This window comes from Perca fluviatilis, chromosome 10, assembly GCF_010015445.1.
Source record: "Perca fluviatilis chromosome 10, GENO_Pfluv_1.0, whole genome shotgun sequence".
In the NCBI taxonomy this organism is placed as follows: domain Eukaryota; kingdom Metazoa; phylum Chordata; class Actinopteri; order Perciformes; family Percidae; genus Perca; species Perca fluviatilis.
In genome coordinates, this window is record NC_053121.1 from 5,059,047 (window position 1) to 5,084,456 (window position 25,410).

At 41.7% G+C, this 25,410-nt stretch overlaps 1 protein-coding gene and 1 long non-coding RNA gene across 4 annotated transcripts in view; one reads left to right on the top strand and one right to left on the bottom strand.

The window, feature by feature from the left end:
* il1rapl2 (interleukin 1 receptor accessory protein-like 2) overlaps positions 1 to 25,410 on the bottom strand; it is a 625,772-nt gene that overhangs the window by 294,965 nt on the left and 305,397 nt on the right. The window lies entirely within an intron of this gene.
* LOC120567028 lies at positions 23,322 to 25,146 on the top strand. The gene is made up of 3 exons (XR_005640509.1): positions 23,322 to 23,581; positions 23,754 to 23,831; positions 23,957 to 25,146. It is a non-coding gene; the product is annotated as an uncharacterized LOC120567028 (long non-coding RNA).

Here is a 25,410-nt window from a genome sequence, read left to right on the forward strand (position 1 = left end):
TTTTATTTTAAACAGTGTTAATGTTTAAGCCGTTAGTGAGGAGCTAGTAATTCATTCATTCGCTCCCTTGCCAGCCCATTCTTATTTGAAAGGACCTCTTTGGAACACATCAGTGTGTTAAGTGACTCAGATATTTGCAATATTGTAGTCTGAAAGCATGAATGAGCTTAAAGCTTTAGTGCGTAACTTTTTGATATTAATGAACGCCCGTTACATTCAAGCCGTTGCCAAATGAGTTGCTACAAAGCTAATGAAGACTATCAGCTCCACACAGCTCTCTCTGGATTTCTCGGTATGGCTGTTTTCATCAAATGGTGCCGTCCGGCGACTTTCGCATGCAGAAAATCAAGCGAAGATAATTGGCTCTTCTGAAGAGTCCATCATGTTTGTTTGATCCTCCTTGACTACTAGCAACCGCGTGGATGAGCGGTGGGGTTGAGGGTGGGGGTGGCGGTGGTGCGCGATCACGGAAGACTTGTATCATGTGGACGTGCCGACAGTTTTGTTGTCATTACTTAGAATTCCTCATGGGGGGGGGGGGCGACAGAAACTACGCACTAGAGCTTTAAGGTGATTCCCTCACCGTAGTTATTGATACATAAATTGAACAGAATCATTTCCCAAGATGCACTAGGTCATTTCAAATGGTGGCTGGCCAGATGAGGTAACTGAGATTAAAGGAGTCCAAAGCTGGTAGCAGCAGATGGCCTCACACCAAGAGACAGGTTCTGTCTGAGGTTTTTTTGCCTGTATCTGAAGTCTCTTTTATATAGACCTTAGTGGTCCCCTAAAGTATCTTTCCCGAAATTCAGCCTTGGTGCAGAATTAGAGCCACTAGAGTCAGTCCCACAATGAGCTTTTCTTAGTATGTGCCATTTCTGTGTCTGTAGCTATTGAGGAGGAGAGAGGGGGGGCAAGGTGGAGGGTGGGGGTGTGGCCTTGACCAACTGCCACTTTGCTTGTTTGAAAGCCATGATGTCTCTCTCTCATGGGTGGGCCAAATTCTCTGGGTGGCAAAGCAGAGAAAGGGGAGGTAACCTTGCTCCTTATGACCTCATAAGGAGAAGATTCCAGATCGGCCCATCTGAGCTTTCATTTTCTCAAAGGCAGAGCAGGATACCCAGGGCTCGGTTTACACCTATCGCCATTTCTAGCCACGGGGGGACCATAGGCAGGCTGGGGGAACGCATATTAATGTTAAAAAAACTCATAAAGTGACATTTTCATGCCATGGGACCTTTAAAGATCTCGGCAGTAGAGGAGGACCTAATATGAATGGGAAGTTTGTTCCAGAGTCTCGGGGCCACAACGGAGAAGGCACGATCACCCTTTGTTTTCATCCGAGACTGTGGAACAGCTAAAAGGAACCAATTAGACCATCTTAGGTTCCTGGAGGAGCGATGTAGGGCAAGGAGATCTATCTAAAGCAATATATAAAGGGGCCAATCCATGTAATGCCTTAAAAACAAGTAACATTACCTTAAAATCGATTCTATATTTGACCGGTAACCAGTGAAGAGAAGCCAACATCGGGGAGATATGATCCCTACCTTCTGGTACCAGTCAACAATCTAGCAGCCGCATTCTGGACAAGCTGCAGGCATGATAAAGATGATTGGCAAATCACAGAATACAAGGAATGTCATGTCAACCCGGTTATGTAAGAAGTTTGTTCAAATGCAAAAAAAAACATCTGTTAAAAAACATATGCAGGCCCTGCACAACCTTATCTACAAATAAATCCACAACACTAAAGATACATATCCGAATAAATAACAGAACTGAGCTGCAGACATTCATTAAGCACACCCCGACTGATTTGGTGACGCCAAACCTTATCTAAAAAAAACAACGACATTTTTTCAAATAAATTCACAAGTCTAAAGATACATATCAGAATCAACAGAACTGAACTGAACTGCAGACATTCATTAAGCACACCCCAACTGATTCGGTGACACGCTAAGATATTTTTTGACATGTATTTGCAGTTCAAAGTCTATTATTTGGATTCATGTGTCACAGAGATTCAGCTTCTCCACAAAGGGACGCGCAACACAAAAAATAATACATCTGTTTGGTGTTTAGGAAATGAGCTGAGTTGAGTTGATTATCTGTGCTTGTTAAAGCTGACTATCCCTGTGTGAAACGGCACAGTCAAATGAAAATGCCCTCACCAAACAAATACAACGTCACTTTCTAGTCATGGTTGCTGCCTTTGAGTATGTATTTTTTTATTATTATTATTATTTTATTTGTATTTTTGTTGTTGTGGTGGTGTCTGTGTGTTTGCGCCACATCAAAGTCATCATTAGCAGAGAATCCAGAGTCATACAGGTATGTATAGACACACGTGCAAATGCAAAAAACCCCAGTGCTGTCATCATTAGCTAGGTAAACACGCACACGCACACACACGCACACACACACACACACACACACACACACACACACACACACACACACACACACACACACACAGTATCTTTGAGGTATGTTGCTTGCGGCAGTGGCAGATGGTTTAAATTATACAGCTGTGGAGATTCTGAAAATCACTGAGAGGTGGTGAGCTTTTCTCTTCTTTAAATTCCCGTGTGTGTTTTTGACTGCCGCTTTTCCTTTTTCTTTTTCTTCCACCTACTTTATTGTCGCAACTGTTTATTGTCCGCACTATCAGAGATTTACGGAAGCCCTGAAAGGCAAGTTGAAAATCAAAAAAAATAAAATATGACGCAAAAAGTCTCCTTTAGCAGAACACTTGGGCGGGACTCCTTGCGTCACTTTTATAAACTGTAGGTTTAAGTAATTTAATTTTACCATGTTATTTTGGACTATTTGCTTGAAAGAAACCCAATTTTGAAAACGGGTCAAATTTGACCCGAGGAAAACACAAGGGTTGAGACATTAGAATCATTCTTTGGACATGTATACAGCGCATTCGGAATATGTGTCTCAATCAGTGACGGACTGGGACCGATAAACGGCCCTGGCATTTCCACCCACCAGCGGCCCACCCTCCTGCAGCACTGGTCTCCGTCTTTGTTGCTTCTGGTAATCCACATTCAGACCCACAGCACGCTTGTTGTTCTGTGTTGGTTAGTTCCATAGATTCGTTATCTCTTCATCCTGCTCTTGCTCGTTTTGTTCTTCCTCTTCCTCATATTCCTCACTGTCCTGTCTTTCTCCCTGGTGTGCTGGCTCAGCTGTGTCACTAACATGCTAGCTGTATTAGCGCTAATGCTAGCTGAAGCTGCACTTGAGTTTAAAAACAAATCAGTCAGTTTGCAGCATTTTTCAACGTCAGCCAACAGTGCTCTTATATTTCTCTCTCTTTTCTCCACCCCCCTTGTATCGCTTGATGCCTCGATTAATTTTTTTGTCAACAACTTCCAACCATAGCTTACTACTTCCAATTTTCAACTTCCAACCACCACGCTGTCGCAGACCATAGACACATAAAGACGCAGACGGGGTCTACTCGGGTCTACTTGATTCTGTCTTGAAATTCCCAGAAGGCATTGCTTCATTTTAACTTTAGCAAACAAATATTCAAATAAAAGAAATGCAGGTAGATTTGTTTCATTTCAAACCATGCACGTTTACGTTTTTGAACGATCTGATCTGAATAAATAATTTTGCTACAAAACAATACAATACAGACTGATGTAAAAGTTTGTGACTGTAGAGGGTAACCATGACTGTGATATCGAGATGACTGATATGTGGTATAAATACAAAGATTACATAACTAATAGGTGTGAATGATTTGGATACATTTGGCTATCATTGGGCAAAAAAAGAACTTTGTTATTGATGCTTGAAAGGGGCCGAGAGAAATTATATGGGTCGCTTAAGTGGTCGCATGGCTGTGACAATCTGCCCAAATGCCAGATTACCAGTCCGTCACTGGTCTCAATCTGGGTTTTTACTGCGGTTTGGGACAGTTTACAGCCGTAAACGTAGACAGTGTTACTGAGTGGGTTTTTTGTGTGAAATGCCTCTGCAGCAGCAGGTTGTTTACTTCAGCCTACAACCCAGATGTGCAACTCATGTTTAGTCCCAACTCGTCACATACAGAATTGGTCAGGACCCTTTGGCGGCATCTTTTAACGTGCAGGGTATGGTTAGATTTTGACAACAAAACTACTTGGTTCCGTTTAGGAAAAGATCGTAGTGTGGGTGAAAAAAACTTATGTTTGTTACATAACTTATGTACGTGACATTAGAATGTAGCTAACAAATGTAAGTTAAAAAAAAGTCAACGTCGACTTTTGGTTTGAAATATCGGCAACACTTCTACTAATACTTCTACATAAGAGTGACGTGACACTGTCATGACACAGTCACGACACATGAACCCTAACCATAACTTGTCATGACAAAAACCGTATGACACTTACTAAAAGAAGCGTTATGTCATAAATGTTTATGACTTGTTTATAATGTTTATGACACGTGCATGACAGTGTCATGTCACTCTTATGTCGATGCCTTTAAGTAAAGTGTAACCGAAATATCTCTATAGAGGCATTGTCTTGTAGAGGGGCCCTGTGTCAAAATCTAACTTATATAGCTTGTTATAATTTTGTTGATATTATGCTGACATTGAGGCATATTCTTAACCAAATGTCTCAAACTGACAGAGAAAATCTAGGGCAAGGTGGTGTTCCTGTGGCTGTGGGTAGAATAAATTGGGGGAATGTGTAAGTCGTACTTAATAAGGGCCCACAGCTCATGTTTTGCTGCAGGCCCCCCCCTAGCAGCTTCATTTATCCCTGCCTTTAACCCAAATGTATTGTTACATGACATAAGTCCAAACCTAATCGGGATCAACGGAAGTACATTTCAAGGATAATTGAAACAAACTTCGAGCTAGCAAGCCACACGCTGAAAATGGCAAGTTTTGAAGACAATTTGAATCGTGCAATAAAGCAGGCCTGCATGGCTCTGTCAGGGAATGATTGTAAAGACTTACAAAGAATATGTTTACGGCATTTACTCTCTAACTGGGACGTTTTGGGACCGACTGGCGGGGATTTCCTATGGACGAAGTACGTGCACACGGCGATACACTGGTAAGAGCAAATTACATTTAACCATGTATCCAGCTAATTGAAATAGCTCACGTTACTGTGTTGTGTGACCAGTTAACTTCATTTAAAATTGTATGTGGCGTTTTATTTTTCCGGGTGCAAATGTTCCACCAAAACAAGTTCCTTCCCGAGACCATTTTGAAGAGCCAGCAACACTGCCTCCGGAGATTAGCGCCGCCCAAGACAGTCGTGATTGGTTTAAAGAAATGCAAACAACCCTATTCAGGTATATATGTGTGGTGTAGCCAGACCTTATACCACAGCGCTGTGGAGATAGAGCTGTCAATGCGAGACTAGTCAAAACCTTATTTCGGGTATGTAGCGGTAAATGATTGGTTTCTCAGATCATTTAGACTCTTATAGAGAGATGCACAGCTCTCCTGTCATTTAAAATGTCTTTACAAATATCTAATGTACATTACATTGATTGCAAAATCATATCCATTTTGTCTTATGCAAAAAGCCATGATTATTCCCTAACTCAGTAAAGATGACAGGTGCTTTGAAATAATAATAATAATACATCTGTGAAAATGTTAATATCAGTAATTTTACTGTCGGTCTTTTGTGGCTGCTCATTTACATAAGAATATGGATTTCACATCAGCAGAGGAATGCTAGGCAAAAGAATAGACGGTGTTCCATTATTTTCTCATCTCTCTGCCTTTTCCTCTCTGTTGGTTCTGAAGTTAAATACGCTGAGCTCACATCACACCATCACTAATGAATATTTGCCTGGTACGCTGGCCTATGTATGAAAAAGTCAGAAGGGTATTAGTGATGTAATTAGTTTAAAGTCCTACTCTAAAAATACGCATTTCAAATAATGAATATTGATGTTTATTCAACACACAGTGCGGATGGCGCAAATATTTGAGGTATACGGCGAACAAGAGGATCATATACGGCAAACAAATGATCATCTGTATGGACTTCAATTCATTCATCATTTTTTCAACCCCGTCTCTCTATTCAGCATTCACAATGCCACATTTAACAGTTTTTACACCTTTGAGTGCTCACTGGGAGTTCACTTACAGGCAATTTCTATGTTAAAAAACATTTTAAGGGCAATAAAATGTGGCAACCAAGTTGCTTTCCCACTGAGATTAGCTATTAACATTTCTGTAACTACAAATAAGGACAAGAGGGAATTAACTGTTGAGGGAAATGAAGTCTTTCTGTAGTTATTGAAACAAACAGAATGCATGTTATACAACTAACTCTGTTCTGTATTCATCTGGGAGAGAACAAGCTAAAAAACCTCCCTGCATAGTGTAGAAAGTAAGTCTTGTAATAACTGAAGGTACAGATCTGAAAGTTCTATGCAACCCCAGCCAAACAGGATTCTTAACTAGTTTAGGATCGTGAAGTTGCAATCCATGATTTTTTATTGCATTGTAATCTGATGAAATACATCATGTAATACAAACATACAAACACCTGACATTTTGGACGGGAAACAAATGCAGAGTGCTCAGAAGACTGAAAAGACCAGAGGCACCCTGGTCGGTCCCTTGTTGGCATGCCGCTGAGGATTCAAACGTGAGGATTTAATGGAGGTGAATTAAAGCATGACAATGTCATTTCTGCAGAACAGCAGCAACAATTGACAGTTCAGAGATAATGCTAACTGCCAAACCTAGTCGGGCAAGTGGAGAAGAGTCACAAAGCCAGTGAACTGACTCGGTAATGTCAGTTACACAGCAGTGTCTTTTTTTAAAGTTTGCAAAACCATTAGCCACCATGCTACAGGACTGGTCATACCGGACCAAGTAACCAGGATTTTCCACCGGGCGCGTTCTGGCTGCGCCGTGGTTTTGTTCTGTCCTCCGTCACGCTCCATATCACGCCGGGAGCGTCTCACCTGCACGTCTCGCAGATTTTATTGTCTCTGGTACTTGAAGAACAGTCGCACGTTCATTAACCCTCGTGTTGTCTTCGAGTCGACCGGGAAACTTTCTGTATTTCTGGGTCAAAATTTTAAATACAAACGTTTTCCGCAACATTTTCGTCGTCTTTTTCGACACTTTTGTCGCGTTTCCTGATGTTTTTGTCACTTTTTTTCGTCGTTTTTGTCACTTTTCGATGTTTTTGAAGCTTTTCCCGACGTTTTCGTCACTGTTTTCCAATTATTTTGTCACTATTTCCAAAGTTTTTGTCAATTTCTTCAGCGCTTTTTGACGTTTTTGTTGTTTTTCCCCCCCACGTTTTTGAATCTTTATTCGACAACATTCTTTATTTTTCAAATGCTATAAAATTGAAAAAAAAACAAATTCAATGAAAGTAGTGAAATGATCATTTATTTTACTTGTAGGGAACCCTCCAAGTTAATTTATTTTTTTGACAATTTGGTTTAAAGGAAACCAAAATTTCGGATATAGAAGCTTTTTGAAAATTGGTCAAATTTGACCTGACGACAACAAGAGGGTTAAACTAGTATCTACCTTCCACTCCAAGCACTCCTGCCATTAAACTCCATGCCTTTTCTTTTCTGGCGATGTCCTTATAAAAAAGGATCTGTGGTGTCATGTTATGTTTTTCCACCTCCAAGATGAATCTTTCGTCGTCCGTGGTGTTGTAGAGGAGACATGTACGATATTGGAGGAGGGGTGTGTTTTAGTAAATTGTTTGGATGCTCTCGCTGTTTCCCTTCCTGCCTGGCTGTCTGAACGCCCCGCAGCTCGAGTGAAAATAGACTGTGCGCGTATCTTTAGCGGAGCGCCGTTTCACGCGTGCTTCTGGGACGCGCCGTGACGTGGGTGGTGGAATATCTAGCACTGACTTGAACGGTCGCGATTGCGGGCGGGGGCCTCGGCGCCTCCGGAACGCAGCGCAGACGCGCCTGGTGGAAAATAGGGCTAAGGCTGCAGCAGCAAAACCGCCGAGTGTATTACATGGAGCAATGGTGCGTTTAAAGGCAGGGTCGGAAACTATTCCCAATATACACTTTTTTATATAGTTTTTGAAATGGTCTTTATACCCCGACAGCAATAAATAACTTGTGGGCTCTAAAAAAGGAGCAAAAATGATACATCATCTGGAGCTGCTGTAATCCTGTAAAAACGGCCACCAAGCAATGCCTCGCTGTCCTCTTGGAAAGAACCAATGAAATGCCTCCTAGCCCCGCTGCTAATTGTAGTCATGTCTGTTTTAAACTTTCGGTATGATAATATTAGGTGTTTGCTTAGTTAAATAGTGGTTCTTTCTCCACTCTGCTCTGTTTTCCACCCCTGTCTCTTCCCTTCCCTCTGGCACTCTCTCTCTTTCTCTCCATTGTTTTCTTCTTTTGCTTTTGTTATGAGTCACTCTGGTCTGTTTTCTCCCCCAGATTGACTTCCATTCTCTCTTTTTATTTTTTATAGACAGACACACACACACACACACACACACACACACACACACACACACACACATCTGCACAGTACTTTTGGACAGGAGCCTGCGAGGATATAAGGATGCACATAATTACTAGAAATGAAAATGCCAGAATTCATGAAGCGGGAGAACTGAGCGATGGGATTCGCCGGTTGGGGAGGTCAGGTGACCACCCATGGGCGGTAAGCAATAGACAGTCGGCCCAACTCGAATGAACAGATGATCTGGCTTTCCCATGCTTTCCGCTCCTCACCTTTTCAGCTTTCATGCTGCACATTTCTCCGGTCACTAAGCTGAAGTAATTAATTCTGCGCTCCTCCAGGCTTTTGAATGCATAAATGAATGTGATCAACAGCTTGGAAATGTTAGAGTCCTGATACCTGAGCCCTCAACACTGTGATGTTTTTTAAATGCAGTTCCCATGGCACTTGAATTTTCTGTTAGTGAGGGATTGCTCTTTTCTTGGTTCAGACACCGTTGCTACAGGCTGATGCCTACTTCTGATGGGTTATTTATTTCACAGAAACTGCTGTTACACTTTGTGGAAAGAGGTTCAGATGACATGTCATTTTTTGTCATTTAACTGCCTTATTTTTTGTTTGTCAGTTATCTTTAGATCTTTAAGTTGCTGTCATCATGGCAATTAATCGGGTCACATATGACTCATTCACTATTTGTGTGGGTTGTGGCTCACTAAGTTATCATAGGTTATGATTTTTGCTATAATCACGACCCTGTGTCTAGACCGCAAGAATTTCAGACACGTGTTTCACTTGCACGTCTCACGCAACAGATATGCCCTCATTTTAATCTATGCAGCTGTCTGCACCAGCTCTTTACAGACCGAATCAGAACAGGACCAGACAGCTCTGGTCCACAGAGGTGTGGAAAGGGTGGATGGGTTTATAGGGTGGATGGGTGGACAGGTTGGAAAGGGTGGATGGGTTAATAGGGTGGATGGGGTGGATGGCTGGATGGGGTGGATGGGGTGGATTGAGTGGATGGCTGGATAGGGTGGATGGCTGGATAGGGTGGTTGGGGTGGATAGGGTGGATAGGGTGGATAGGCTGGAAAGGGTGGATGAGGTGGATGGTTGAACAGGGTGGATGGGGTGGATGGCTGGATGGGTGGATGGCTGGATAGGGTGGTTGGGGTGGATAGGGTGGATAGGGTGGATAGGCTGGAAAGGGTGGATGAGGTGGATGGTTGAACAGGGTGGATGGGGTGGATGGCTGGATAGGGTGGATGAGGTGGATGGCTGGATATGGTGGATGGGTGGATGAGGTGGATGGCTGGATAGGGTGGATGGGTGGATGAGGTGGATTATAAAACACAGGGCTTTCAAGCAGGGGAGCGGAGTTCATGCCATGAAAAAACAATTAAATTTGATTCAATTCAATTTTATTTATAGTATCAATTCATAACAAGAGTTATCTCAAGACACTTTACAGATAGAGTATGTCTAGACCACACTCTATAATTTACAAAGACCCAACAATTCCAGTAATTCCCCCAAGAGCAAGCATTTAGCATGACAGTGGCGAGGAAAAACTCCCTTTTGGGAAGAAACCTCGGACAGACCCAGGCTCTTGGTAGGCGGTGTCTGACGGTCCCCGGTGCCGGGGGGGAACACAAGACTTTCACCCTGGAAACGCGGGGTCATGTCCTGTGAGTACTTCTTAGGGGGGACAGGTGTTTTAACCCAAACCACAAGGTTTTTTTCTAATCTTAACTAGTCGTTTTATTGCCTAAACATAACAGTCGTCTCTACGTGGCAATCGCATGGCTGAACTTAACTGCAACAGTCGTTGAAACAACTGGCAGCTCAAGGTGCCCTATACCTGGCTCATAGTAAACCTAAAGTCATGTGACCGGTCATCACGTGACCGGCTGGCGGTCGTCGTAATTTTTGTAGCATCATACAAACCTGTTCATGAGAAAGCATTGCAGTTCTTCATGACTCAAATACAGATAACTGATGCTTTATGAATTTAATGGTACTTCGATATTAATCAGGGCAGCATTCAGTCCATAATGGTGGCCGCCCTGTAAAGAACGTGTGTGTGTGTTGCCTCTTATTATAATAACCTCTGTGCATTGCGTCCCGGCTCTCTACTATCAAAGGTAGAGGTATTGACAAAGTTATAATGCTACAATAAAACTAAAAAAAGAGCTTTCTTTTTTTTTTTTACCCATGACAAAACTATTTATATGTTTCTGTTTTTGTTGCCAAAACATATTTTTGACAACAAATGCCACTGAAAATAGACATCCATCTTGGTAATTTATGCTCAAATGTCTTTCACAGATTTTATCTGTTTTTGTTTGGGTATAGAACATGGCAGGGTTACTCTGTAATGTTTTGGAGCCAGTTAGAGTTTGGTAAGTGCAGCAGCCTCTTTGGGACATTTGAAGCACACACTCTAACCTCTAATGTCCTGTTTACAACCAAACCAGACTATAGTTCAACACTGACCACAGCTACGTGTCGCCACCTCTACTAAAGCCTAGATACATTTTAACAGCTGAAACTTTTTTGGTTTAGGTTAGGCATAGAGAAAATGCAGAAGATGACATCCTCCTACAATAAAGAATAAAACACACTATAAAATCAAAACTAAATTTGTAATTGCAATGTATGGCAGACATGGGCAGGTCTGAACACAATAGGCAGAATCGGAAACAGCAATATTGCTCGACACCATCTTTTGAAATTAATACATTTTCTAGTAGATTTAATACAAGTGAGAGCAGTGCTAAATGTGACAGTATCAGAACAGACTAAACCAAAGGCTCTGACAGGGTACTTACAGACTATTGAATGTTAAAAGGATGTTTTAACTGGTAACAAAATGTACTAGAACTATAAAAGAAATCTGTTACAATAAATGATAGTAGATCTAACAATTTTAAGCTTAATTTTAAGCATAACAATGGAAAGAATGGTTGCAAATCACAGTATGGCATCCATCAGGGGTTGTCATGGCCCACTGAAGTTCATAAGGCTCACTGATGATTTAAGAGTTTTTATTCTTAAATTTGACATCCTCTTTTAAATGAATACAAATTAAAAACTGCTAACATATGCCCCATTGTCTGGATCAAAGACTTTCTGCTCAATTTAGGGACAGAGGGTCTGTTTCAATGAATCTACAGTATGTCAGAACAGAGCCTTGTTAGCAGAGGGAGGCTCCACTGGGAAGTTATCTGCCGTTGTATTTTCTCTGTAGCTTAATGAACTCTGGCTCCATAGTTTCAGCACAGTCTATTAAATATGCTGATGACATGGCTTCACAAGGCCTTTCGCAAAAAGGCTAATAAATGTGATTGAAACTGGTTATATGAGACTTGGAGTGGCTGTACAGGAAATGTACAAAGGAGATTTAATGAATAGTTCATCTCCAGAAAAGACCACATTTTTTGTTATCTGCAATGCCAAACTAGCAATTACACCTGCTGTTTGAAAAAAAAACAAATTAGTTTCCAGGGGTTGAGGGATTGATTTAAGTTACTTTTTCCCATGAAGATATTTATAACTCTCTTTCCATGATTCCCTGCCATAGAAAAAAAAAAAATATATATCCTTGATGTTCCACTTCCGGGATTGCTCCGTTGCCGCTGGAAAATCCACCGGATTTCACTCTGTAGAGGTTTGAAATCTTGAGATATGCAATGGCTTACGCTAATAACCGTCTAACATTGTTCCAAGCAGCTAATCCCATTTGCAATGTCCATTGCAACGCAGCAACACAGTCCAATAAATCCACTTTGGAAACGTTGTTGAAATAAAAGATGAAATCTCCGGTTTTTATTCCTTGGTTTCCGATTTACAAGAGGGAATGTGAGCTGACTAATACACTTATTGTAGTTGCTAATGAAACAAAAGGAAATTCTTAATAGAAATAGCTAGAAGTTAGCAGCTAACAGGTAAGAAAACCGTTCGCTTCCACAGCTCTCAAGATCTGAATCACAAAATGAAAATCAGCGAACGTAGCCGGAGTTGGCCGGTTCTTAAAGAGGCAGTACATTATTTTACCAAGATGTACAAAATCCTATAAAAACATGAATTCTAGTATGCTTTTAACTTTTTATGTATTATTTAACATTTTAACCATTACATGAACTTCTAAATGAAATTACTTACTTCTTTAACATTAATTCTTATTCACATTGCTATGAATTGTACTTTGGCCTCTACATACCCGGCCCCTAATTGCCTTCTAATTTAGAAGCAATTACAACTTTAAATGTCTTTCTTTTGAGTAAAACTCAGTAACAGTCCTTCTCATACTGCTTCCTGAAGTAAGCAGAGTTTAGTTATCGGCCTCTCAAGTTCATTCGTCTTTGTCTTGACTCGAACCTTGCGGACCACTCCATGCTCGTCCTCCATAGTCTTAACGATTCTTCCCATCAGCCATGATCCCCTGGGGGCTGATTCGTCGATAATCAAGACTACGTCTCCCGGGATGAAGTTCCGTGATGGATGGTTCCATTTTTGTCTCTTCTGGAGTAGAGGCAGATATTCCTTGGTCCAGCGCCTCCAGAACAGATCGCTCATATACTGGACCTGCCTCCATCTTTTACGCGCGTAAGTATCATCCTTATGGAAGAGTCCTGGTGGCAGGTTGGGGTTAGTCTTTAGCAGGAGTAAGTGCTGTGGGGTAAGAGCTTCCAGATCATTAACATCATTAGAAGGCATGGTAATAGGCCTACTATTCAGAATGGCTTCACATTCACAGAAGAACGTTTGAAGACCTTCCTCATCCAAGTTTTGTTCTCTCAGTGTAGCTCCGCATGATTTTCCTGATGGAGCGGATGATTCTTTCCACACACACCTCCATGGTGGGATCCGGATGGTGGATTGAATAACCATCTGATGTTCGCGTTGGAGCAAGCTGTTCTCGATTTGTGAGGTATTCCATTCCTTTATTGCCTTTCTGAGCTCATGATCAGCTCCAACGAAGTTGGTCCCGTATCAGATCTCATCTCCTTCACCTGACCTCTTCTAGCAACGGCGTAATGCAGAGCTTGAATAAAGGAGTCTGTTTCCAATGATGTTGCCATTTCTATGTGGACCGCACCGACAAGCAAGGCGGTAAATATCACCCCATATCTTTTACAGATGATCTTCCACGCTTAATGTTGAATGGCCCAAATAGATCCACTCCAGTTCTGGTGAAGGGTGGCTCGTCTGGTATAACTCTGTTTCTTGGCAAATCCGCCATCATTTGTGTGCCTGATGCACCATGTTGTCTTCGACAGGTAGTACAGTGTGACAGCATTCTTCTGATCGACGAGGGGGCATCAATAATCCAGTACTTTTGACGTACATGAGACAAGACATGATTACGTCCACTGTGTCCCAGCCGCTCATGTGAATCCTGGAGAATCAGATTAGCCACACGATGGTTCTTAGGCAGAATCATCGGGTGCTTGGCTTCGGCTGGCATAGATGCTCGACTGAGCCTCCCTCCAACACGAAGAATTCCCTTTTCAAGTTGTGGATTCAGTCCGAAGATTCGACTACTCTTCTTGATGGAGTCCTTTCTCTGAAGAGCAGATATCTCTTCCTGGAACATACCTTGCTGACAATGGCTGATGATATCCATCTCAGCTTGTCGCAGATTGTCCACGGTCAGATAAGTCTGTTTGAGACTTTTTTTGTAGCTCAACATCTCCCTGTTCACCCGTTGTTGATCACTGTACAATCCATTCATCTCCTTTCTCTTCCTTGACAGGTTTATCAGGGTTCCCTTGAGTCGTGTGAGCCACGCCACAGCCTTCTTGAGGCGTATCCATGAAGAATAGTATTGAATTAGTTGTTGCATTGCATCAGTGCTTTCTTCTGCTGTTGTAGCATTAACAAGTATGCCTTTCTTGACCTCAGGATCTTCAGCCGTGAGCTCTTCCAGGTGATCATGCTTGTCTGGCCATTCCCTTTCAGGTTTACTGAGGAAGACAGGCCCAGCAATCCAAACTTCGTTCTTCATGAAGACACTCACCTTTTGTCCCCTGGAGGCGCAATCAGCAGGATTTAACTGAGTGCTGACGTAGCTCCATTGCTGCACTTTTGATGCTTGCAGAATTATGGCAATCCTGTTTGCCACAAATGTCTTAAATCTAATGTTCTCATTTGCTAAGTACTTGAGTACGGCAGTACTGTCCGTCCAAAACCTGGAATCAGACAGTGGCAACTGTAGTTCTTTCTTCAGCATGACGTCCACTTTCACAGCTAAGGCAACCGCCGTCAGCTCCATCCGCGGGATAGTTGGTGGTTTGAGAGGGGCAACCCTTGCCTTTCCCAAGACAAATGAGCAGAAAATTTGGTTGCTACTGTTCTTCTGGACTAAGTAAGTAACAGTACCGTAGCCTGTTTCACACGCGTCACAAAAGTGATGCAGCTGAGCTTGCACTGTTTTCCCAAACTCAGGTGGCTTAAAGCACCGATCCACTCCAAAGTCAGTGAGCTGTTGAAGTTCCTCAGTCCACTCTGTCCATTGTTGTGCGAAATGTTCTGGCACAGTGTCATCCCAGCCTGTTCTTTGTCTACATAATTCTTGCAGGATGTTTCTAGCAGGCAGTATGACTGGCGACAACATTCCCAGTGGGTCGTAGACTGAACTCATCGTGGACAGGATTCCTCTCCTGGTGAGGGGCTTTTGCTCTATGTGCACGTGGAACTTGAACTGATCTGACCGGATACACCACTGTACTCCCAAAGCTCTCTTGATGGCGAGTGAATCCTGGTCAAGATCGAGATCTTTGACTTCTGTTGCCCGGTCCTCCGGTGGAATGTTTAACAACACATTTCGATTGTTCGTTGTCCATTTTGTCAGTCTAAAACCTCCTGTTTGACAGATGGCCTTCAAGTCTTTGAGTAGTCTGACTGCTTCTTGCTCAGTGGCAACTGATCTCAAACAATCGTCTACATAAAAATTATGTAAGACTGTATCCGCCACTGCTGCACCAAACATATTCTTGTTGTCCTCGGCACACCTTCTCAATGCATAACTCGCGCAGCTTGGTGAGGAGGTGGCTCCGAATAAGTGTACCTCCATTCTGTACTCTTGCAGCTCCTTTGAGGTGTCGCCGTCCGGCCACCACAAAAACCTGAGGAGGTCAGCATCTTCTGGTGGGACTTTGACCTGGTGGAACATCGCTTCCACATCCGCCATGACTGCAACTCGCTCTTGACGGAATCTAGTCAAGACACCAACCAGACTGCTTGTCATGTCAGGCCCTTGCAGTAATTGTTCATTGAGTGTGGTTCCTTGATATGAAGCGCCACAGTCGAATACCACTCGCATTTTATGCTTCTTAGGGTGGTATACACCGTGATGTGGAATAAACCACACCTTTCCATCACTCCGTTTTAGTTCTTCATCTGGGACCTTTACAGCGTAGCCATTCTTTATCATATCATTCATGAAGCTGACATAGTCTTCTTTGAATGTCTGATTTCTCTGAAGCTTCTTTTTCATGTTGAGCGCTCGTTGCTCTGTCATTGCTCTGTTGTTGGGCATTTTCACCTCTTTGTTCTTCAACGGCAGACCAATAGAGTAGTGGCCGTTGACCAGCTTTGCCGATTTGGTGACTCTGTCCATGAACAGTTGGTCTTCCTTAGACATTTCTAACTGCTCTCCTTGAGCATTCTCAGGAAAATCATACTTGAACTGCTGAGTCCACAAGTCTTCGAGTCGAGCCACCGAGATCCGATTCATCTGGATATGCGGATATCCATTCTTTGTCCAGCTTCTGATGTTCTCACGCAGTGGTCCGTTTACTGTCCATCCCAAAGCTGTGCGTACTGCATACGGCCCATCCTTGACACTGCAGATTACCTCTTTTGGCTCCAAAGCCTTTGCCACATCAGTCCCAATCAGAAGACCGATGTCCGCGTTGATCGATGGAATTTGTACACCTCTCAGATGTGGCCACCTATCCACATCTTCTTGGGTTGGAATGTTCTCTTTACTTGCGGGGATAACCTCTTGTGCGAAAACACCTGTAAGCTCGATAAAGTCATCACCTTCTAGGCTACTCACTTCTAGGTCTGATACAGCTTTGCATGAGACTGTCTTTTGGTCTCCCATAGTGGTGAGTAGGATGTTCACATTTTTTCCTTGCAGGTGAAGGTCGTTCGCCAGTTTGTTAGTGCAGAAAGAGGCATTACTCCCTGGATCCATGAATGCATAACAAGTCAGCACCTTGTTGCCTTTCTTTGCCTTTACTCTCACAGGAACGATGGCGAGGACACTACCTGTACCCCCGACCCCAGTCTGAGAGCATGCTTCACCTGCATCCACAAATCCACTGACAATGGTTTGCTCTTCCTTTGGAGACTCCCCTTTAGGCTCCACCTGTGAAGCCTCTTCCTTTGGTAAGTCTTTAGATTTCTGCTTTATGTGTAAGAGTGTAGGGTGTGTCGCTGAGCATATCTGACAGCTCTTCTTTTCTTCACAGGCGTTACTCATGTGTCCTCCTATAAGACAACTGAAACAAAGTCCTTTGCTCTTAAGGAATTCAAGCTTTTCTTTGTGCAGCTTTCTTTGGAGTTTCTTGCACTGTTCCATGATATGATCTCCCTGACAGAAGATACAAGGTTTCATGAAAGCTTTGTTAATGTTTGTTCCCTTCTCTTGAACTTTCTTGTTTCCAGCACCAGCGACATCTTTCTCAACTTTCTGTTCTTTTACTTCAGTGGCTAGTGTTGTGATGTTTTTCTTTCCACTTGACCGTTCAGTCTGGCGCTTTGTTTGTCCTGAGATTTCACCAAACACGGGGTGTGCTGCCATTTCAGCCTGTGTGTTGATAAATGACACTACGTCTTTGAACTTTATCCGCCGATCTTGTTTTTTCTGAATGTCTATGGCGACACTCCTGAATCTCTCTCTCAGCCTGTATGGGAGCTTTGAGATGATCGTGCGCATGTTAGCAGCATTTTCCATCTCTTCTAAGTACTCCAGATCTGACATTGCATTATTGCAGTTTGTCATAAAGAGGGCGTATGCTTCAAGTGCCTTGGTGTCATCTGCTTTAATGGCAGGCCAGTTTAAAGCCTTGTCAAGATATGCCATGGATATCTTATATTTATCACCAAAGCGTTCCTTTAGCAGTCTCTTGGCTTCAGGGTAACCCTGATCTGGATCCATATGAAAACAACTGCACACTAAGTCATTAGGCTGCCCATTCGTGTGCTGTTCTAAATAGTAAAGCCGATCTTTGCTGTTTTCTGTCTTGCTTTCTATGCGATGTTCAAAGGCTCTCATGAAGAGACGATATTCTAGTGGATCTCCCTTGAAAACTGGAATGTTTGGTGATGGCAATGTAGATAACCTTTGCTGTTTTATTAGGCTTTCAGTGATGTCGTTTTGCCGTTGCATGACGGTAACCAGGTTGTCTGTGTGATTATCTGAAGTGACATGAGCTGGTATCACGTCTGTGCCTCTTCCACTAGTGTGGCTATGCCGAGTTCCACCGCTAGCTACACTTCTCTTACTGTGACTGACATCACGTTTCCTTGGCTCGGACATCGATATTTCCACTCTACTGCCTTTGGTTCTACATGACACATCTGAACTTTCGTATTTTCTTAACACAGCTAATTGTGCATCAGTTGCGGCGAGTCCTGCTTGCAGCTCCAACTGTTCTTTTTCAACCTTGAGCTGTAGCTCGTGCTCCTCTAAAGTCTGTCTTTTTTTCAATGTGGCTGATTTGGCTAACAGAGCCGCTCTCTCTAATTCAACTTTTAAGCGCTCAGCACGAGCTGACGATGTTGCAGAAGTAGCAGAAACAGACTTAGATTTTCTGGAGTTCCTGGATGTGACTGACACACTATCTTCAGGATGTATCTGCTCACTAACCTTGTTAGCTTCTTCTCTGCGTAGTATTGCATTCCGTATCCATGCATTCACTTCTTGCTCAAATTCTTTGTGTTCATTATTTCTTGGCTCAAACCAATCCCTTTGATCTGCGTTCAAATTCTCTATGCATTCAATCTGGCGGAGTTTGTCTTTAACGTCAGCATTTATTTTACTGAATTCCTTTATCAGTGTTTCATACTTGGCCAACAATTCCTTTGCTATGATTTCCACGTTTGCATCATCATCCATTAAAGCATACAATTCGTTCCTTTTCTCAGTAAGTTGTCCTAATATGGCTCTTCTGGAGCTTATTTTCGTTTGCAGATCATATTCCAGTGCTTTAGGTGTTGGTTTAACCACTCGTTTTTTCTCAGTTAGGCTTACCGTGGCTTCTGTTCCTGTCTCCGTCATGATTGCTTTGATAGTCAGTCCGTTTTTTTTTTACAGGTTCCACTTGCAACAGTCACGCAGCAGCAACGAACTTGTTGAGATCGTTAATAATCCACTTATCGCTCACCAGCCACGAGCACGGCGCATGATCAGTCCCCATGTTCCGTTTTCCACAAACCTCTCCAAAGGCTCGTTGTCCAATGTCAAGCGGGTTTTCTTACTAATGTAGAGGTTTGAAATCTTGAGATATGCAATGGCACTACGCTAATCGCGTCTAACATTGTTCCAAGCAGCTAATCCCATTTGCAATGTCCATTGCAACGCAGCAACACAGTCCAATAAATCCACTTTGGAAACGTTGTTGAAATAAAAGATGAAATCTCCGGTTTTTATTCCTTGGTTTCCGATTTACAAGAGGGAATGTGAGCTGACTAATACACTTATTGTAGTTGCTAATGAAACAAAAGGAAATTCTTAATAGAAATAGCTAGAAGTTAGCAGCTAACAGGTAAGAAAACCGTTCGCTTCCACAGCTCTCAAGATCTGAATCACAAAATGAAAATCAACGTAACGTAGCCGGAGTTGGCCGGTTCTTAAAGAGGCAGTACATTATTTTACCAAGATGTACAAAATCCTATAAAAACATGAATTCTAGTATGCTTTTAACTTTTTATGTATTATTTAACATTTTAACCATTACATGAACTTCTAAATGAAATTACTTACTTCTTTAACATTAATTCTTATTCACATTGCTATGAATTGTACTTTGGCCTCTACACACTCATTTAGGCCGGATATCCGTTGCCTTGGGCTTCCTTTGTGTTGGCATTTTAAACTCTGTCAGATATATGAGGACTATGGTTAACTGCTCCTCAGATCTCTGCAGGGTAAATCCAGACAGCTAGCTAGACAATCTGAGTTTTCTGTTGCATGACTAAAACAACTTTTGGTAACACTTTACTTGAAGGTATCGACATAATCGTGACATGACACTGTCATAACTATGACATGACACTGTCATGGATGTGTCATAAACCTTATAAACAAGTCATAGACGTTTATGACTTCTGTCATTAAGTGTCATTTGTTTTTTTGTCATGACAAGTTGACATTGTTTGGGTTGTCTGGATTATGACAACTTGTCATTAATCAAAGTGACATTACCAGAAGTTGTCTTGGTCATGACAAGTTGACATTAAATTAGTTTGGGATGTCTTTGTAATGACAACTTTACATTAACCAGTGTAAATGTTAATGTAACAGTACTCCAGTGCACTTTGGAGGAGGGTCTGGCAAAGCAAGACTATGTTTACTCTAAGTTATATATTCATTATTGTATACATATTCATGTGTGGTAGTAGAACAACAATCACTCTTTAAAGTACACTAGCCGTTATGTGAAAAATCCCCAATACTAACCCTACAAAATCATCTGATCCTGTATTTTGTTTTTATATATTCTTAACGTCTGAGTTGGTATGTGCGAGTGTTCATACTGTGAGGCTGTATTAAGGCACAACTGCGCTTTGAGCTTAATGTCATGTTCACAATGACAATACTAAAATGCTAATGTTTAGCAGATATAATGTATACCACGTCCACCATTATGTTAGTGTGTTAGCTTGATGACATTTGCTAAATAGAAATTAATGCAATTTCTAGCTGAAGCTGATGGGAATCTAAGTAATATGGTAATATGGTTGAAGAAGTAGTACAACAGAAACAACAGAAATAAATACAGATAAGTATAGAAAGAAAAAAAATAAGAGGTATGTAAACTAAAATAGAAAATAATAATGTGAATGGTGCTAATTAAGTGATAATGGCATGATTAATAGCAGCAGCCAATGGGTCTATGTAAACAGTGTACACCAGACAAATATATGATATGGTTAAGTAACGGTACTCAGTGTTTGTCTGTCATTACTTATGCAAGAATTTGATTTGAAAAACAAAGTAAGGGACATACACACTCTCAGAAATAAAGGTACAGTGAGGGTACAATTAAGTACTTGCAGGTACAAATTTCACAAATGTGCCAGCAAAGGTACAAACATGTCTCCAGCTGAGTACCAAAAAGTACCTTTCCAAAGAAAAGGGTACACAATGAAATATGCATGCTGAAAGGTACATATAGGTACCCTTTGAAAAGGTACATTGTCATAAATAAAGTAATAGTAAAGGTACAATCTAGTTCTTTAAGGTACAATATTCACAAATGTACCATTAAAGGTCCTATCGTGTTCCCATGGGGTACTAAGAAGTACCTTTCGGGTACACATCCTGTAGGCTACAAAAAAGTACCTTATTCAAGTCAAAGGGTACACTTCCTGTGGAGTACTCAGAAGTACCTTTCAAGTGACAGGGTACACAATCCTCTGGGGTAGCAGCTACTTATACATGCCTTTTCTAAGACTAAATACTAAATCCAATGTATATAGGCTAGATTAGATTTAGATAGAGCCTATGTCATAATTTGTAAACAAGTCTGCCGAATCGAAACGGGTATCTCTCTCCCCTGCCTCTGTGTGTGTGTGTGTGTGTGTGTGTGTGTGTGTGTGTGTGTGTGTGTGTGTGTGTGTGTGTGTGACGATCGGCCAGCTTGTGGAGTTTAATATAACTCCGAAAAGACAGTTACCCACATGTTCCCGTTAATCTTATGATGGACATGTGTTGTGATATTGAAACAAATGAACCATCAACGGCGAAATAAAATACTCTTATTAACGAGAGCGGTCTGAGAGACCTCCAGCCTACAGCGGGGTCTCTGAGCAGGACATGGCCGAGTGACAAGCTAGCGGCCCCGGCATGCGCCTGCCGGCTGTCCCCTCACGTCATGGAGCTTCTCAACTCCAAAAACTTTGAAGCAAATTGTCAATTCGGCATCAATTTTCACAAGACTGCCTATATTCGAAATCTAAACAGTTCATTTCTCGTCTAAAACGTTGTCAGAAGTGAATTTAGTGATGAATAAGATGGCGAAAATTGTTAAAATTGTCCCGTTGTTGGTCTGTCTAATATTACAGACCAATATTATATTGTTTTTTCGCGCCGGTATTCGCGTTCTAGGTCAGTGGCCACGCCTCTTTCTTTCATTCGGATTGGCGGCAGTCTCTGGAACCTGCAGGACGCTTGGCAGCTCAACAATGTCCCTGCCAACTTTACCCTCAGATGAGCGGATCCAAACGTTGATAGAAGGTGGTTTAACCATGACAGATGGAGAAGCGCAGAAATTCAGAGGTGAGTAATACTGTCGTTAGCTAACGTACATTTGAAAGTGACACTTGCGGCCGCTGATTAAAGTTGGCTGATCAGCATTTGCTAACGTAATGTTAGCTACGCTAGCGCTAACGTTAGCGCTAACGTTAATGTTACGCTAACGCTAATTACGCCAACGTTAGCTACAGTTAGATCAAGCTAACATTATATCGGGACTCATTTGTAAGTTACCACTAACGTTCGTTACATGTAGCTAGTTGGAAAGATTGTAAAGAAGAAAGCTTAACATTAGCTGACCTTAGCTAGCTAACGTTTGCCAGTCAATTCAGCTAGCTAGCTAGCTAGCTTACAGTTGGCTACAGCTATCGTTGGCTAGCTCGTGTCCTTCGTACAGCCAACGTACTCAACTGAAAAGTTGAGTTAAAGTTAAGTTGATGCCCAAATAGTGCTGCAGCTATGTAGATAATACATTATGTAAGTGTTTAGTGTACGGGTGTTGTATATTTATAAGTTGAAGATGTTAGATGATGTTCGATTCCATTTGTGCACGTGGAGCTGTGTAACACAGTTTAAGTTAGAAGATGGCGTCTGTGTTGTGTGGAATTCCCGCGTCTTGTTCTCTACTGCAGTGTTTCTCAAACCTTTTTTTAATATTGTACCCCCTTTGAATTGCTTTCACCCAACCAGCGCCGGACCAAAAAACATTTTTGGTAGCAAAAAAAGTCTCTATAAAGAGGAAGAATACAGCGGCAGTGATAGATTCCCTAAACTACAACCTTATTTAAACAAACATTTAAATGCTACATTTCAATTGTTTAGAATATATCGCTTAATGTATTCATTACTATAGTATAATTATTTTAGGAATTATTCATGACATTTTTAAATTAGCATTTTTGCTAAAAAGTCATGTACTCCCTGCAGTACTCCAAAGTACCCCTAAGGGTACACGTACCCCCATTTGAGAAACACTGCTCTATGGTACCAATTAAATCTGTGGGAATTTATAAATGTGGACAACCAATTACTGTTTATATACCCATAATGCATGTGTAATGATCAAATTCAATGTGCTATTTATTCCATAGAAAATGAAGTGGATGGAGAGACTGTACACCTGGGCTTAACTGACTCAATGCTAGACCATCTATTCAAAGACTCGTTCAAAAAGCTGGCCAAGTTCCTTCAAATAGTACGACAGATGCAGGAGCCTGGACACGGAGAGGCCTGTTCCACTCAAAGCAACACAACCCAACACAGGTAGGTCTGTCGCACTCGCATCCATCTACACACTGTCCCGTAACGGCTACTCACAGCACAGGTAGTCTTAGGTCTCCCACCTTCCTTCCACCTTGTTACCCTCTCCTTCACCATGTCACTAGCTGATATGTGGTTACCTTTAGTGCACTGTAGTTGCTAAATACTCTGTAATCCTCTTTCCCTCGGGGTCAATTCCTTAATTGTCTTTCTGCAGCTGTTGGAGGAGGTGGGTCGTGTACACTCCACAGCGAGCATTGGTGTCACTGATGGCTTTAACCAGATAGTTCCCAGTGTTTGCCCTGGCTCAAGGAAAATCTCCACTAGCTAAACAGTACTTGGAGGCCAGAGAAGAAGCGCTCACCGAGGATCTACCAGGTACTTACAAAAAGCTTATTATAAGAGTACTCACACTTTGATAAGCGCATGCAAGGAAAAATCAGACAATTCAAAGTGCATAATCAGATTTTTTTTGTGTGTGTGTGTAAACTACTGGATGCCTAAAATTTCCTTCTGGATGAATTAAGTGTCTATCTTGATTCTCTTCTAGGAATGGACTTCAGAGCAGTGTTCATCCTCCGTTCAATCATTTTTAAAATGTGTGGATCATCACATCATGATGGGAGAGGTATGCATCTCTAGCACTCTAGTGTTTCGATTTCTTTTTTTGGGGGGGGGGTGTGTCTGTCGACTATCTCTCTCTTTTTTGACCAAACGTGTTTGCATCCCTGTCTGCTTTGTTGTATTCTTCAGGGTGAACCCAACACACCATACCCAATTGTCCAGGTGACCCAAGAAGACTGGAAGTCCATATTTGGGGGACGTAGCTCTTGTTCCCTGAAGGTAGACGGGGTCGAGGTGTGTGAAGGTAGAGGAAGCAACGATCTCATCGTTTTATTCATATTTTGTTTTCGATCTTGAATACCAACCCAAAAACAAGAACACTCTGACCTTCCTTCAGCGATGTATTGCGGGAGTGTATTTCACTTTGAAAAACAAGGAATTCTCACCATGCAACACATCCACAACAAAAACATCTTGTGTGGCATACTTGACATTGTTAACGGTTACTTCTGAAACACGTATAACTTTATCTTCACTTAAAGAAACATCAGTGAAATATTGAGGAAGCACATTAAATGGACAACTACACTGTACCCCATAGGTTGCTCTACTGTCAGGATTTTGCCAGATACATTCCAGGTGATACTGGTGAACGTCAGATGTTCTTAAAACATAACTATCTTCCTGAAATGTGTCTTTAATATCTGTATATGTTCCCATACAATGTCTACAAACTCTTCCTGAGTTAAATGACATACTGAATCCACCAATCATGTGAGCTGAAAGGTTATCCCCTGAAATGGTAGCTAGGGCTGCATGGACATTCTGATCAACCCCACCAACAGTGAGAGCACTTTAAGATCATCTAGCAGTGGCTTTAGGATAACTTCTAAGCCACACTCCTTTAAATAGGAATAGCGCACCAGTAACGCTAAATAAATATGCTTCACTTGAGACCTGTACTTTCCATGTACATTACCTACAGTTTAGTAGAAGGCGCACAGTTTGTTTTGTTTGAACCCAAAGGACTTACTACCTCAAATTCATCCTCATAAAAATGCAGTCATAATGCATTTGGATATTCTCTGAAGAAAGGATGCTCTTTATAGTACAATCCATCACAAAAGTCAGTTAAGACCTGTTCATCTTCAATATTTACAGAGACTGTCATCCCATACATCCTCATGGGAACAGTATATTTTTTTTAAACCTCAGAAATGGGAACATAGGAGAAGCTACCTATTTTATGTCCTGTAGACCCTCTTAAAGTGTATTGAACTGGTTCAGTCAAGTCTAACCTCGACTTACAGTATTCTTTCAATTTGAACTGAGAAGAGAACTCTTTTGATGCTTCCTCAAAAAAATCATTGGACTGTAAAACCTGCTGAAGTTCAGGACATCCTTTGACATTAAAACCATTTTCTTTAAGATGATAAGATAAAAACTCATCGTAATTCTCCTTTAAAAAAACAAAATAGAAAGTTTACATCACTAAGTATTTCTTGCTGAACAGATTCTGGTAAATTGTTTTTTTCCCTGCATTTTAGGATGAAGCTACAAAGATTATTTTTAAAGTTATATAAAAGTGTATCCATACAAGGGGGGGTTGGACATCTGCATCATTATCGCACATAACACGCTCA